Genomic DNA, 16,071 nt, shown 5'->3' with positions numbered 1-16,071 from the left:
CAGAACAGCTGAAAATATGGCTGAATGGGACAATGCAAACTATTATGTGAAGTGCATGCTTTTGGAAGCTCTCTCAGAGAAACAAGCCATATTAGTGGAGGGAAAAGATACACCAAAGGACATTTTATGTAAGCTGAGAACTATGTATGCAACTACATATGCAAAGCAGCAACCAATTTGGTTGGCAGAGTTGAATGAAACCAAATTAAGGGATAAAAGTAAATGTAATGATCACATTATGCATCTTATGTCTTCATTTCAAAAGCTAGAACTTTCTGGAATTCCCATGTGTGATGCATTGAAAAGAGCATTTCTTTTTACCTCACTATCAAAGAAGTTTGATGTTTTTAGGTCTGTAAATGAGGCCATTGAAGGGCAATCTTTTGAACAGACAACATCAAAACTAAGGCAGGAATGCATAATAAATGATTCTGAGGAGATGTGTTCTCAAAGCAAGTCAGAGAGAAATGAAACAAATTTCTTGGCAAAGAACAGAGGAAGGCGGAGCTATGGGAAAACTCCACCCAAGGGCAAGCTGATTTGCTACTCATGTGGAAAGGAGGGACATGTATCTAAATGGTGTAAGGAAACACAAAACACTCCCTCTAGCTCACCTAAGCCAATGGAACTAAAGAATTTTCAAACCAGGAAATGTATGAAGGACAAAGATAAACACAAGGGCTTTCTAATGGCAGAAAAATCTTTGACTATGGTAAATAATAATTCAAATGAAAGTACTTGGATTTTGGATTCAGGGAGTACATGCCATTTAACCAATTGTAAAGATTTCTTTCAGGAAATGTGTCCAGAGGAAGGTATTCTTAAAACTGCAAACGCAGGGACTGCTAAGATCCAAGCAAAAGGGATTGGATTCTTAAAATGCAAAGTGTCTAATGAAGTTAAAGAAATTCCTGTAAGTGATGTCTTGTATATTCCCCAAGCAGTTTGCAATATGCTTAGTGTATCTACATTAGATAAGAAGGGATTTGTGATTCATTTTGAAAATAGTAAGTGCACAATCTCTAAAAATGATGAAGTGTATGCTGAAGCTTTTATGCATAATGATGTTTATAAGCTGAACATTTCAGGTGAAGCCTCACATATGGCGCAAGTAAGGAAGAATGATGGTAAATGTAGTCTGGAAATCTGGCATCGCCGCCTGGGACATCGTGATTCTAAGGTGATCCAGGATCTTTACAGTAAGCAACTGGCCACCGGCATTCAGATAAGTGCAGATGCTGGTAATATGGAGAAATGCATAGACTGTGTTACTCAAAAAGGTGTGAGACCCTCATTTCCTGCATACACAGGAAATAGGAGTAATAAAGTGCTGGACTTAATACACAGTGACTTATGTGGACCGTTTAATATCCCATCATTGGGAAATAACAGATTTGTGCTGATATTCTTGGATGATTTCTCTAGATATTGTGTGGCCTATTTGCTGAAAGAGAAAAGTCAAGTCACAGACATGCTGAAGAAATATGTAGCCATGGTGAGCAATAAATTTGAAAGAAAACCAAAGGTTCTTCAGACCGACAATGGTGGTGAGTTCACTTCACAAAGCATGCGCACATTTCTAGAACAAGAAGGCATTCAGCATATCACAACAGTAGCTTATACACCAGAGCAAAATTCTGTTGCAGAGAGAAAATTTAGGTCAATTGTGGAAATGACCAGATGTATGCTGTCAGATAGCAATCTCCCTAAAAGATTATGGGGGGAAGCCATTCTCACAGCAGTGTACCTACAAAACAGAATGCCAACTAAAGGCGCTGAGCGCACACCACATGAGACATGGCATGGTAGGAAGCCAAACCTGTCACACATAAGAACATTTGGAAGTACAGCATATGCTCATGTACCAAAGCAAAGAAGGCATAAGCTGGATTCCACAACAGAAAGGGGCATTTTAGTTGGCTATGCTCCAGGACACAAAGGATATAGAATTTTGAATCTGAAAACTGGCATTGTTGGCATAAGACATGTTACATATTTTGATGAAAACAAAAGGGTTGATAAAGGCTGGATTATCCCAGATGAGCCTTATCATCCAGAATATGAAACTAGAACAATAATAGACATGCCAGTGTATATAAATGCCATACCAAGGCAGATGTCTGAAAGCAACTCACCTGTATCTAACGAGGAACAGGCAGAGGAAGCAGACACAGAAAGGATCATTGAAGAAGACAGTACAGTTGGAGAAGGGGAATCAATTGGAGAAGAACTCTCAGATATAGAGGATGCAGAAAGGTCAGACCAACCTGTTGTCAGACGCTCATCCAGGGAAAACAAAGGTGTTCCACCCCCAAGACTGTCTTACCTAACAAAGTCAGCAGAAGCTCAAGAGCCCTTAACATGGGATGAGATTGAGAAAATGTCAGCAGAAGAAGCTGCTGAATGGCGTAAAGCTGCACAAGAAGAAATTGATGCATTGGATAAAAATAATACTTGGATTCTTACAAAATTACCTCCTGGCAAGAAAGCTATAGGATGCAAATGGGTATTCAAGTTAAAAAGGAATGCACAAGGAAAAGTGGAAAGGTATAAAGCCAGATTAGTCGCAAAGGGATATCTTCAAAAATATGGAGAAGATTTTGATGAAGTGTTTGCACCTGTAGTGAAACACACGACAATAAGAACACTTCTGAGCATTGCAGTCTCAAAAGGCATGCAAGTCAAACACATTGATGTGAAAACAGCGTTTCTTCACGGAGATATAACTGAAGACTTGTACATGGAACAGCCAACAGGTTTCATAAATACAAAACAAAGACAGCTAGTGTGTAAATTAAACAAAGGTCTTTATGGATTAAAGCAAAGTGCAAAATGTTGGAATGAAAAATTGCATGAAATATTGACAAATTTAGGATTTAAGCAAGGTGAAGCAGATAAATGTTTGTACACTAGGTGCACAAATGGACAATATGCATACATTTTAGCTTTTGTTGATGATCTGCTCATTGCAAGCAAAAGTGAGCAAGAGTACAAGGACATTGTAAAATGTTTAAACCTCAATGTTGAGATAAAAGAACTTGGTAATGTGTCATACTATCTTGGTATAGAAATTGAGAAACAAAATGATGGTTCTTATCTTCTAAGCCAGAAGCAGAAAATAAATGAGCTTATTGAAAGTTTAGGTATGCAAGATGCCCAAGTTGTAAGCACTCCCATGATCACTGATTTTCTGAAGGATGAAACAGTAAGAGAACCTTTACCAGATAACATCCAATATAGATCAGCCATAGGTAAGCTTTTATATCTAGCTACCACATACAGGGCTGATATAGCAAATGCAGTAGGAATTTTGAGCAGAAGGGTCAGCTCACCTACCAAATCAGATTGGACTGCAGTTAAAAGGATGGTAAGGTATTTAAAGGGTACCATTGATTGTAAATTAAAGATTTCAGCCAATAGTAATCCAAAACTAATATGTTACTGTGATTCAGATTGGGCAGGGGATCATTCTGATTATAAATCCACAAGTGGATATGTGTTTATGTATGGAAATGTACAAATTTCATGGGCCAGTCATAAACAAAGTATTGTGAGTCTGTCTTCTACAGAAGCTGAATATGTGGCCGTATCGGAAGCGTGCAGAGAACTGATGTGGATTGAAAAACTTATGCTGGATTTTGGTATAGCTGAAAAAAGACCAATCCAGATAATGGAAGATAATCAGAGCTGCATCCGACTGTCACAGAATGACAAGGTTCAGTCACGCACCAAGCACATCGCAACGAAATACCACAACGTGCGAGAGTTGGCAAAAGAAGGGGTCATCAGTCTACACTATTGTCACACCAGTGAGATGACAGCTGACATCATGACCAAACCGTTACCCAGAGAACATTTTGTGAATCTGCGTATAAAGCTTGGACTTTGTATGAATAAATAATTGCATGACAGTTATGCATGAGAAGGGGTTTGTTGGAATGTAATTGTATTTTACATGCATTGCCTGTCACCTATTATTTCTCTGTGATTACTCTGTGACCTCTGATGTGAATTACTTAGAGAGGTCACACAGCTATGTAACTTCCTGTGGGGGTTTAGACACAGCACATGCAGCACATGGAGCACATGGAGCTCATGTTCTCTCCTAACCTGAGAGGATCTATGGTGGTGTGAGCATCCATTACCATCTAAGCACATGGAAGGAGCTGATAATACAAATGTATAGTAATATGTATATATAAGCCTGTCTGATTATAATCTAACTACAAACTGTGAGTAAACAGATGTTTTGTTACTTCAACTTTAAAGTGACTCAGCAGTGAATTATTCAGGGGTGTATGAGAGAGAGATGAAGAAAGAAATTAACATTTCTAAAGCTGAAGCTGTGTGTACTAAAATCTGCTAATTATTTACTACAAATAATCCAACAAAAAGTACTGGGGTAGGGGTTCAGGGGAGTGAAGTTAAGAGATGCTGGATTGCCTTGGGGGTAGAGGAGCTGCCAGAACAGGGGAGAGGGTTTCTGTGCCCACCCACTTGGGGCTCAAGCCCGTCCAAAATTGGGTGTCTGGCTACACCCTTGCTGCCATCCCTGACAATTTCTGATAGCTGCAGTGGTGTACTGAGAGCAGGGTGGTGGGGGGAGTCTGGCCCGGGTGCATGCTGTAGGGGGGGTGCAGGGAGCAGCCACACTGCTATCGGCTTCGCAGTTCCCTGCTCCCTCTGATGATACTTCCTGTTCCGGGGCAGAGAGAGCAGGGAACCGGTGGAGCCAACAACAGCGCGGCTGCTCCCAGCACTCCAGGAGGTAACAGCAGTGCACCCGAAGGAGGGGGGTTTGTAGGTGATGTACTGGGGGAGGGGGGGGGTGACGCAGCGGTGATCCGCCCCAGGTGGCAGATAGCCAAGGAACACCACTGGATAGCTGGAAAGGAAGGAAAAAGGGGTCAGGACAAATTAAGATATGAAACATAATAAAAGGTTATTTTTTTCTGTTACATCTGCACTTTCCTGTTTTCTCTTCTCAGCTCCAATTGTTTATGTGATGTTTTTACCATTAAAGTTCATTCTTTCATTTCATTATCAAGTTTACATCTCTCTGTGAGTCTGAAAACTGAAATCAAAGTAAGGGCAGGGCACTTCTGCAAAAACAAAACTTTCCGTTTCTAGAGAGTGTAACTGGTTGACGTCAAGGCAGGAGCTTGTGAGCTTCTAGTTTCTGGAAGTTTACTGTTTTTTTTTTTCCTGGGAGGAGTTACAGTGTATTTTTAAAGTGAGTGCAGACTAACACCTTTTCTTCTTTATAGTCGATTAAATGTCAGCCCCTTTCTAGAGGGCGTGGAGGGGCATTTTCGAATGGGGACACCCATCTCCAAGGCCGGTCATCCCCGGGACCGGCTCCGCAAATGGGCGGAGCCAACCGTATTTTCAAAAAAGATGGCCGGCCATCTTTTTTTTCGATAATACGGTTGGGGCCGGCCAAATCTCAACATAAATGTTGAGATCGCCGGGTTTGAGATAGCTGGCATCGTTTTTTGCCCATAATGGAAACCGAGACCAGTCATCTCAAAACTGGCCAAATCCAAGGCATTTGGTCGTGGTAGGAGCCAGCATTTGTAGTGCACTGGTCCCACTAAATGAATGTAAAAAGCCCTTCCCTTACCGATCTGGAAAGGAATGGGCATGCATGAAGGAAATTGCATGCAAATGAGCTGCTTGCCATTAGCTCATTTGCACGCGATTTCCTTCCTAGGGAGGGGAAGTGACGGCAGTTGAGGATGTCCAAAATATTTCTGTGAGGACAGCCATGTCTTTGCTATGCTTCTGACACCCTTTTTTAACAATTTATTTATTTGGATTTTGGATCACAAGTAGCAGCAGTGGGATTTGAACCAGCCACCTCTAGATTGTATATAAAGAAATCTTACACATGTAAACAACAATTATATTCAGAATACAACCGTGGAAACATTAATGGCAGGAACTCATTACATTGCTAGCGCCCGTTTCATTGCGTTAAGAAATGGGCCTTTTTTACTAGTGTATCCATAAAATATTTTTTTATGTTTTTGCTTGTTCCATTTATTCATGTGATATTTTTATACATCTAATATAATAATTGGCTCCTTCAACGTTCGAATTTGTCTCACTGGGATCGTAACCATCTCCTGATGTCACTGGCCCGCACTAGAACCCTGCTTGCCTGACGTTAGGAGATATTACTACAGAGACGCTGTCGAGGAGCCGCTTCAGATGTTTAACGCCAGTGACAGGGTCTCTCCCTCCCTCCCTCCCTCCCACTTCCAGGGTCCGTCCTCCCTCCCAATTCCACGGTCGTCATCCCTCCCTTCCTCCCTTCCAGTTCCAGGTCCCTGCCCTCCGATTTTTAAAACTCATCTTCACTCACCACGTCGGCGTTACGGCAGCAGCGGTACAACGCACAGAGGCTCAGCCCATCTCTCTGTCTTAGCTCTGGTCCCGCCCTCATTTCCTAATAGGGCAAGGAAGCCCTATTTAGCATGCATTTGCATGCTACTTGCGCTGAGAGCCCTCGAGTGCGCTGTTTCAGGCGCTCGAGGGCTCTGATCATGGGTCGGCTGCAAACTCTGGCACTAGTATGGCGTTAACAGCCTCTAGCGCCACAGTTTGCTTTTGATCATGAGGGCCTCAGTAAAGCCAGACAGTTGTTATAGGACTGACAGTTTCCCTGTAATTTATTGTAAAGAGTATTATTGTTCAACAAGAGCAACTATAGAAAGAACACTATCATCATCATCTACTATGTTACTGAGTTACAAACTGATGGGCCAATGATCAAAACCCCCGCTCTGTTCCAAACAATGCTCTAAAAATCGCGCTGGAACAGCGCGGGGTTTTACCACCCCTGTGATCAGAGATAATTACATGCAAATTTAAGAACGCAATTCTCTCTGATCATAGGGTAGAAGTGTGGAAGGATTGTGCCTGAGCATGCACTCAGTCACAATCCTCCCACACTTGACAATCCTCCTACACTGCTTTTACAGGTTTGGGCTGTCAAAAGCCCAGACCTGTCAAACACAGGGGCTAGAGGTCCATGGGACCACCAGACCCCAAATACCCCCACCCCAAGCCAAGCGAAACAGGATCCAGGGTTCTTCAGCCCCCTAACCTCCCCAACATAAGTTTGGGGAGCTGGAGACCTGGGGGGGTCTCCAGCACCCTTAACCCCCCCCCCAGCATCCCCTCAGATGTCCTTGGTGGCCCAGTGGGCTGCAGGTCAATCCCTCCCACCTGGTGGTCTAGCGGCCCTTCCCCACTCCCGTCCCTTCAGTTGGAGGAGGGATGCGCTGGGCGGGGCTTCACACCATATAAGGGAGATGGCGCCAATGGAAGAGGAGGGAGGCCACTGCCCTCCTCCAACTGAAGTAGGGGGTAGGGAAGGGCTGCTAGAACACCAGGTGGTGGGGGATTGACCCATGGCCCACTGGACCACCAGGGACATCTGAGGGATGCTGGGGGTTGTTAGGGGGGCTGGAGACCCACCGGATCTCCAGGCCCCCTTGAACCTGTGTTGGGGGGGGGGTTGGGGATGGGTCAGATCATGATTCCTGCGGGGGGGGGGGGGGCTGCTGCATTAGGGGGAATGGGGGCCTGCTAGCATGCAAATGTATGCTGGACAGGGCTCACCATTCCTCCCCAACGGTCTGCAAACCCTAACGTCAGCTCTGAGCTGGCGTAGGGTTTGCAACGGCCAGCAAGCCAATATTTGGCGCACTGGTCATTGATCATTGGGGATGACTAAGTTTAGCATGCATTTGCATGCTACTTGTGCTAAGAGCCCTGTTTTGCATGCATTTGCATGTTAGTTGTATTCAGAGCCCACAAGCACGTTGTTTCACGCGCTCGGGGGTTCTGATCATGGAGCGGAAGCAAACGCAGCACTAAAAGCGTATAGCGCTTCTGTTTGCTTCTGATCATCGGCCCATGAAAGCCTCAGTAACATAATAACAGACGGCAGATAAAGACCAGCAAGATTCATCTAATTTACCCAGAAAGGTGGCTAGAGTTTTACCTGCCACTCTGTGCAGAGAGTGTGCAGGTTACCCCCTCTATAACCTGTGCCTTTGTTTACATAATAACACTTCGTAAGTAGGGTTGCCAACTGGATCCAGATTTGCCCAGCAGGGTTGATCCAGTCTTGGGTTCACCCCACTGCATGCAGGAAATTATAGTTCTGATTTCCCATTTCATTCCCTAAAAAAAAAAAAAAAAAAAGAGCAAGACTACAAGTCCATGCGTACAATGGGGTAAACCTAGGACTGGATCAACCCTGTCAGTCGAATCTGGAGCCAGTTGGCATCCTTATTTTATACAAAACAGGAGAACATAAGCTTTCCACAGGAAAACGTAACCAGAACACTGGCAAAACACCATCAATTGTGTCATGTATTGAAAAGGTTGAGAACTGGGCTTGTTCTAACAAGTTAAAGTTGAATGCTACCTCGAGATTATTGTTTTTCCCAGAGTTCCGGGTATGACTCCTAAAGTTTTCCTCAGAAATATTTCCTCAATTATTACTTTGAAAGGAGTGAAGCCTGTGAAAACTGGGATTACTTTAATCAGTGGGATCTCAATTAGAGATTTAAGTATATGTATTGTTAAATAACTTCTGTTTTTTAACAGAGAAAGAATGTAATCAGATATATTATTTCTAACTAATATTGGATAATAAGTATGTTTTCATTGAAATTTGATTATACACCATACTGGGCTTGAAGAAGCCAACCAGATGATCAATGTGGAATAATGAATTAGATGAGTAATATCTGGGGATAAACAAGTTAATACCACGGGGGGGGGGGGGGGGGGGGGTTCTGTTTACTGTTTACTGTTTAATTGATCTCCTTGTCTTGTTTCACTCTCCCTATTTTGTGGTCTAAGGAAGAGAATAGAATTACCTGATTGAAATAATTCCTATATATTACCTTCTCTGTATTTCTGGCAAGTTGTTTTATCGCTTGTAAAAATTTAAATGGTTATAAATAAAAATTAAAAAAAAAAAAGTTGAATGCTACCAAAACAAAAATTATTTGGTTGGAAAATAACCCATCTATTTTTCCTCTATTCTTTTAAATGGGAAAAATAATTTAGATATAGTTAATTCATCAAGGGCCCGGTTTGCTAAGCTGCGCTGGAGGCACAGTAGCGTTTATAGCATGCGCTGAGCATTAGCATGCGCTAACCATGTAGATGCCCATAATATTCCTAAGGGCATCCGCATGGTTAGCGCACGCTAATTTTTAGCACATGCTAAAAACACTAGCGCTTCTTAGTAAACAGGGCCCGAAAAGTGCTAGATTTTATAGTTGCTTCATCCTTATCTTGTAAAGCTTGAGTGAGTCACTTACATAAAAAGTGCTTTTTTTTTTTTTTAAATTGAAACGATTGAGACTTGTTCGCCCCTGTTTTTATGATTCGCAGTTTGTGGTACTGGAGCAAAGGAGAAGGGAAGAGAGGGAGAGAGATGCTGGACCTGGAGGTGGAGGAGCTGAGGAAAGGGTGAGAAAGAGACCTGGGTTATAAGGGGAGGGGGGAAGAGAGGGGGCAGATGCTGAACTGGAAGGAGCAGAGGGAAGAGAGAGAGAGAGAGACAGTGACTAGACTAAGGGAGAGATGCTGACCCAATGGAGGGAAGGAGAGAGAGAGAAAGAAAGAAAGATGCCAGACTACAGAAAGTGGGTGGGTGATCAGGAGGACACAGGAGACAGGGGGAGAGGAGAGAAGACAGCCAAGAGGAGGAACAGGGACACAAAAGAAATACTGGCTCTGGAAGGACAGGGACATAGAGGGAGAACACTGGACAGGACAGATGGAGACACATAAGAAAGGTGGATGGTGAATACGGAGAAGAAATGTGAACAGCACAGGAGACCCCGGAGAGAGTTAAAACAAACAAAAAAACAGAAACGCAGATGAGATACACTAGGACCAAAGCAACACAGACAACAGTGGAGTGGAGTGGAGTGGAGGAGTGGTCTAGTGGTTAGAGCACCAGTCTCACAATCCAGAGGTGGCTGATTTAAATCCCACTGCTGTTCCTTGTGATCTTCAGCAAGTCACTTAACCCTCCATTGTCTCAGGTACAAACAGGTTGTGAGCCCTCCTGGGACAGAGAAATATCCACCATACCTGAATGTAACTCACCTTGAGCTACTACTGAAAAAGGTGTGAGCAAAATTTAAATAAATAAACAAAGGTAGAAAAAAAAGTATTTTTTTCTGAATTTCTTAATTGCAATGTTCCAGCTTTGGAAAATGTGCATCCCCCCCCCCCCCCCCCCTACAAACACACATCCCCACTACCTTGGGAGCAATGGTGTTATAGGGGAGCCCATTTCAGTTTTTATGCCTGGGGCCAATTCAGTCCTAGGTACGCCACTGCTTCTAGTATATACATTTTCAGGTCTTCAAATCAATTTGTTTTCTGATGCTGACTTCATCCCATTTTCTCAGATTATTTTTCGTCTTCCATTTGTGAAGTTTTCTTCTCATGTAAAATTTTGTAAATTTATACCTCAGACACATTCCCCAAGATTCTATATATTGTGCTGAGATTTCCGCACGGATATCGAAGTGAACTATAACAATGCACATACATAATTGATCAACAAGCCAATCAGTACCACTAATTGGAAGAGATCAAGCAATTAATGAGATTTATTGGGATTAATTGAAATTTATGTACAGTTCCTGCCAATTATATTCTATTCTATAGTCAATGTAAACTGGACCATGCATATCTGAAAGGGGGCATTCTGAACAATTGGAAATGGACATGAAATGGGCATTCCTAAATTCCATGCATGTGGTTACAGAATTAGCTGCTTCACGTGGAAATGTGGAAGAAGGCATTTACACCTAGTTCTCCTTAGCATAAATGGCCGTGTCTCCCAGAACGGCACACATCCAGCCTTTAAGCATATTCTGTTCATAGTGCTTTGAACTTAGACTTTTTGCGCAGGGAATAAAATAGCCTTTCCTATGGACTTATCTGTTTTGGTAGTTTGGACGTCTGCCAAATATTTTTATTTTATTTTTATCAATTCACAAATTAAACCAAGAATATTCTTGATACAGAAAAGATAGGTAATATTGAAACTTCATATTACGTAAATATATAATAGGCAATATATATTCTTATCCAATCTCTAGTCCACACTTAAAGGGAAAGAACATGGTACAATTCCATGAAATATTTATATCACTACTTCAAGTTAAACTTAGAAAGAGAACTACTCATACAAAATTATATTAAATTACAGAGTAGATGAAGATATTACTATTGGCTGCAAAATTGGAGTTCCGACAGTCTTCGAGTCCAAAAAGGAAATTAAGTGCATAGGATCATAAAAAACATATTTCACTGAGTTTACTTTCAATATACATTTACAGGGGAAATTCAACCAAAACAAACCTCCCAATTGTACAACCCGCAGGAGAAGTTTGAGAAAAAGTTGGTGCCTCTTTTGGGTTACTCTAGCGATATCTGGGAATACTCTAATCTTACAGTTCATAAAGAGTTCTTCTCTATGACGAAAAAATTGTCTCAATATCCAGTCTCGATTAGGTTGAAATAAAAAAGTCATAATGAAAGTTGCAGGTTTAGAGCCCAAATTATCATCTTCAAGCATTTGTGTAAGATTTAAAGTATCAAAAGAAACATTGCTGAAGGAGCTGATAAGTTGATTAATATTCTTCTTTTTCTATGGTAATAGATAATATATTTTAGAGACCAGAGGGTAAGCTTGCTCAGGAATTTTCAATATCTCCGATAAGTATTTTTAAAAAGTTTTAAGAGGAGCAATAGAGGGTATTTTAGGAAAATTTATCAACCACAATGTTTTAGCCCTCTGTTGGTTTTCCAAATTTTCAATCTTATATTGTAACATCGTATTTTTTTAAATCAAATTTACTTGAGTTTGTTGAAGAGAATGAATATGTTTGACAACGGTAACGGAATTCAAACATGCGTGGGATATGCATAAAGGAATCCTGTGCAGTAGGAATGGATCCTCAGAAGCTTAGCCGAAATTGGGTGGCAGAGCAGGTGGGGGAAGAGGGGGTTGGGAGGCGAGGATAGTGGAGGGCAGACTAATAAGGTATGTGCCAGAGCCGGTGATGGGAGGCGGGACCAGTGGTTGGGAAGCGGGAAATACTGCTGGGCAGACTTGTACGGTCTGTGCCCGGAAAAAGGCAGGTACAAATCAAGGTAAGGTATACACATATGAGTTTATCTTGTTGGGCAGACTGGATGGACCATGCAGGTGTTTTTCTGCCGTCATCTACTATGTTACTATGTTACTATTACTAACCGAGTCAATTTTTTTCTCCATTGTTAAAGTTTTTGTTTCCAGCATAAAGATTTTTTCTGAGGAAATTTGAGTATACTGAATTGCAGATATTAATTTTTGAGAAAACGAAGTTTCCAAACCCAATAGAGCTTCCCATATAGTGTCTAAGGTAATAATTGGTGGTTTTACATGCAAAAGACTTACTAAGAGAAATAATTTAAGTCGAAATTTCACTCGAAGGCTGTTTTTCCTTTGCAGCTTTAGAGTCAGCAAGAACGCCGACTCTTTCCTGTGCCTCGCTCTTCTGAGTGGAAATACCGGATGGTTTGATGCTGTGTTCTGACCCCACTGCAGGAAGCACTCCTTAGACATCCAAGCAAGGGGGTTTCCTGGTCGCGTCACAGCTCTACCGCCGGCATGAGCGGAGGCCTCTGATTGTCGGGGCTGAGAGAGGTTTCAGCCTCTAGTTGGAGGAGCAGGTCACCTCCCACCGCTCCCTCCAACAGCGAGCAGTCCAGTCCCAAAGAGCGTCCAAGTGCAGTAAAGCAGTCCATATGTTCCACCAGGGCCGCAAAAAGGAGGGGGCAGGGGGGATAAAATTCCCCGGGCCGGGCCTCTAAGGGGGGCCCGGCGCCAGGGTCAGGTTGCCGGCGTTGCAGTCCCCGGTCTCACCTGCCTGGCCTTGGCTCCGTTGACAGCCCCCCTCCGTTTGCCACCGTGCCCCCTGCATTTAAATCGGCAGCGCCTCACCTCCTTGTGGAAGTGGCAGATTGCCTCTCTTCGGACCCTCCCTGTGTCCCGCCCTCACGGAAACCAGAAGTTACATCAGACGAGGGCAGGGCATGGTGAGAGAAGGCCCAAAGGGAGGCAATTTGCCACTTTCACACGGAGGTGAGGCGCTGCCGATTTGAATGAAGGGACCCGGTGGCGGATAGAGGGGGGCTGTCGACGGGGCTTGGGGTGGAGGCTTGGGACTGCGGCACCAGCGACCTGAAAGCGGGGGGGGGGGGGGGGCGGCCTTGCCCCAGGTCCGGCTTAGTCTCTTGGCGGCCCTGTGTCCCACCATGGGTATCGCAGGTGTAGCGGGCCTAACACGCTGCTTACCCCTCCTTTTAGGCATAAGGGAGCAGGAAATTATGTCTCGGTGTTATGATTCTACCGGTCTGGCAGGGGAGGGGTGTGGACTTCATTCCTGATTGGCTGTCAGGGTTTGAGCTGACGTCAGTGAGTAGTACTTAAGCCTACATGTTCCGGCTTCCCCTGCTTTGGCGTTACATTCCTTTGTGGCTAAAGCCTCTGCAGCTCTCTGTAGTTTCCTGTCAGAACGTTGTTCTGCGCTCTGGCTTTGTATCTGTGTTCCCCTGTTCGGGGTTTTCAGTTATTTTCCCTTTGTCTGGGATATTTATTTATTTATTGCATTTGTATCCCACATTTTCCCACCTCTTTGCAGGCTCAATGTGGCTTTCAATACATCATGAATAGTGGAAATATAAAAGAAAGTAGACATTTAGTATTACAGAAGAATTTTGGGTAACATGATAATGAAAAAGCATGATGGTAGTATAACAGCAAATATTATAAGACAATTCTGGATATGTGTGGAGGAGTTCATATTTGTTGATCTTTGTGGTATGCCGTGTTAAAGAGATGGGTCTTCAGTAGTTTGCGGAAGTCAGTTAGTTCATAGATCATTTTTAAGTTGTGCGGCAGCGCATTCCAGAATTGTGTGCTCAAGTAGGAAAAGGTTGATGCATGCGTTAGTTTACATTTTAGACCTTTGCAGTTGGGAAAATGAAGATTAAGGAATGTACAGGATGATTTTTTAGCATTCCTGGGTGGTAGGTCTATCAGGTCTGACATGTAGGCTGGGGCGTCTCCGTGAATGATTTTGTGAACTAGGGTACATATTTTGAATGTGACGCATTCTTTAAGAGGGAGCCAGTGTAGCTTTTCTTGTAGGGGTTTAGCACTCTCATATTTTGTTTTGCCGAATATGAGTCTAGCTGCAGTGTTCTGGGCTGTCTGAAGTTTCTTGATTATTTGCTCTTTGCAGCCAGCATAGAGTGCGTTGCAGTAGTCTAAATGGCTGAGTACCATTGATTGTACCAGGTTGCGGAAGACGGTTCTTGGGAAGAAAGGTCTTACTCTTTTTAATTTCCATATTGAGTAGAACATCTTCTTGGTTGTGTTTTTCGCGTGGCTCTCGAGTGTTAGGTGTCGATCAATGGTGACTCCAAGAATTTTTAAGGAGTCCGAAATTGTAAGATTCAGTTTTGGTGTGTTAATGGTGGTGAATTTGTTTGTGTTATGTTGAGAGGTGAGTATTAGGCATTGGGTTTTTTCTGCATTGAGTTTCAGCTGAAATGCATCTGCCCATGAATGCATGATATGTAGACTTTGGTTGATGTCATTGGAAATGTCCTTTAAATCATGTTTAAATGGAATGTAGATTATTACGTCTATCTGTATATATGTATGGGTTGAGGTTTTGGTTTGATAGTAGTTTTGCCAAGGGTATCATCATTAAGTTGAACATACTACTTCTACAATTTGACATGTCGAGTGCCTTCAACATTGGTTCAAGGGGTGAGAGGGGGGATCCCTGTGGAACTCCGCATTCAGGTATCCATGTGTCTGATATAGTCGAGTTAGATGTCACTTGGTATGATCATGTGGTTAGGAACCCCTTGAACCAATTGAGAACATTGCCTCCAATTCCAAAGTATTTGAGGATATGTAGTAGTATTCCATGATCAACCATGTTGAAGGCACTCGACATGTCAAATTGTAGAAGTAGTATGTTCTTGCCAGTTGCAATCGTTTGTTTGAATTTAGTCATGAGAGTAACTAGTACTGTTTCATTACTATGGTTAGACCGAAATCCTGACTAGGAGTCGTGTAGTATTGAGAATTTGTTTAAATAGTTTGTGAGTTGTTTGGTCACCATCCCTTCCGTTAGTTTGGTTATTAAGGGAATGGATGCTACTGGCCTGTAGTTGGTTAGTTCACTAGCATTTTTCTTTGCATCTTTGGGTATGGGGTGAGTAGAATGTTTCCTTTCTCCTTCGGGAAGAGTCCATTTTGTAACATATAGTTCAAGTGATTCGTTAGGTCTGTTATAAATTGTTTAGCGGCATATGTCATAAGGTTGTTTGGGCATATGTCTAATTTGCAATGAGATTTGGCGAATCTTTTGAGTGTTTGGGAGATGAGATTCTCCGGTAATATCTCGAAGTTAGTCTAGTTTCTATCTGCTGGGTATACACCAGGGTCTGAATCTAGACAGTCGAGGATTACGGCATAGTCGATGGTACTGACAGGTATTTTAAGTCGTAGTTGTCTGATTTTCTCATTGAAGTATTTCGCAAGATTGTCTGCTCCTGGTGTATCTTTGCTGTTAGTTGTGACTGGTGTGATGTCTAATAATTTATTCACGAGTTGGAAGAGTTTATGTGTGTCCTTGTAGTTTGGTCCAATTTCAGTTTTGTAATATAATCTTTTAGTTTGTCTTATGGTATATTTATATTTTCTTTGAAGTTGTTTCCAGGCGTTAAGTGTGGGGTCGTCTTTCTTTTTTTCCATGCTCGTTCTAACCTTCTGTCACATCTGTGGTCGTGACCACCCTCAGACTTACCCTATTTCTGGGAATCAGTGTCTATGCTGGTTTCTGTCTACTTCTGAGTTGGCTCTGTTTCTGTCTCTGGGTGCTGGCCACTTCCAGCATGGTGCTGATTGCCTCAGTATACTGCACCTGTGTGGGTTTAACCTCTCTGTGCCTC

Source organism: Microcaecilia unicolor, chromosome 1 (genome assembly GCF_901765095.1).
Source record: "Microcaecilia unicolor chromosome 1, aMicUni1.1, whole genome shotgun sequence".
NCBI classification, from domain to species: domain Eukaryota; kingdom Metazoa; phylum Chordata; class Amphibia; order Gymnophiona; family Siphonopidae; genus Microcaecilia; species Microcaecilia unicolor.
This window is presented reverse-complemented; position numbering follows the sequence as displayed.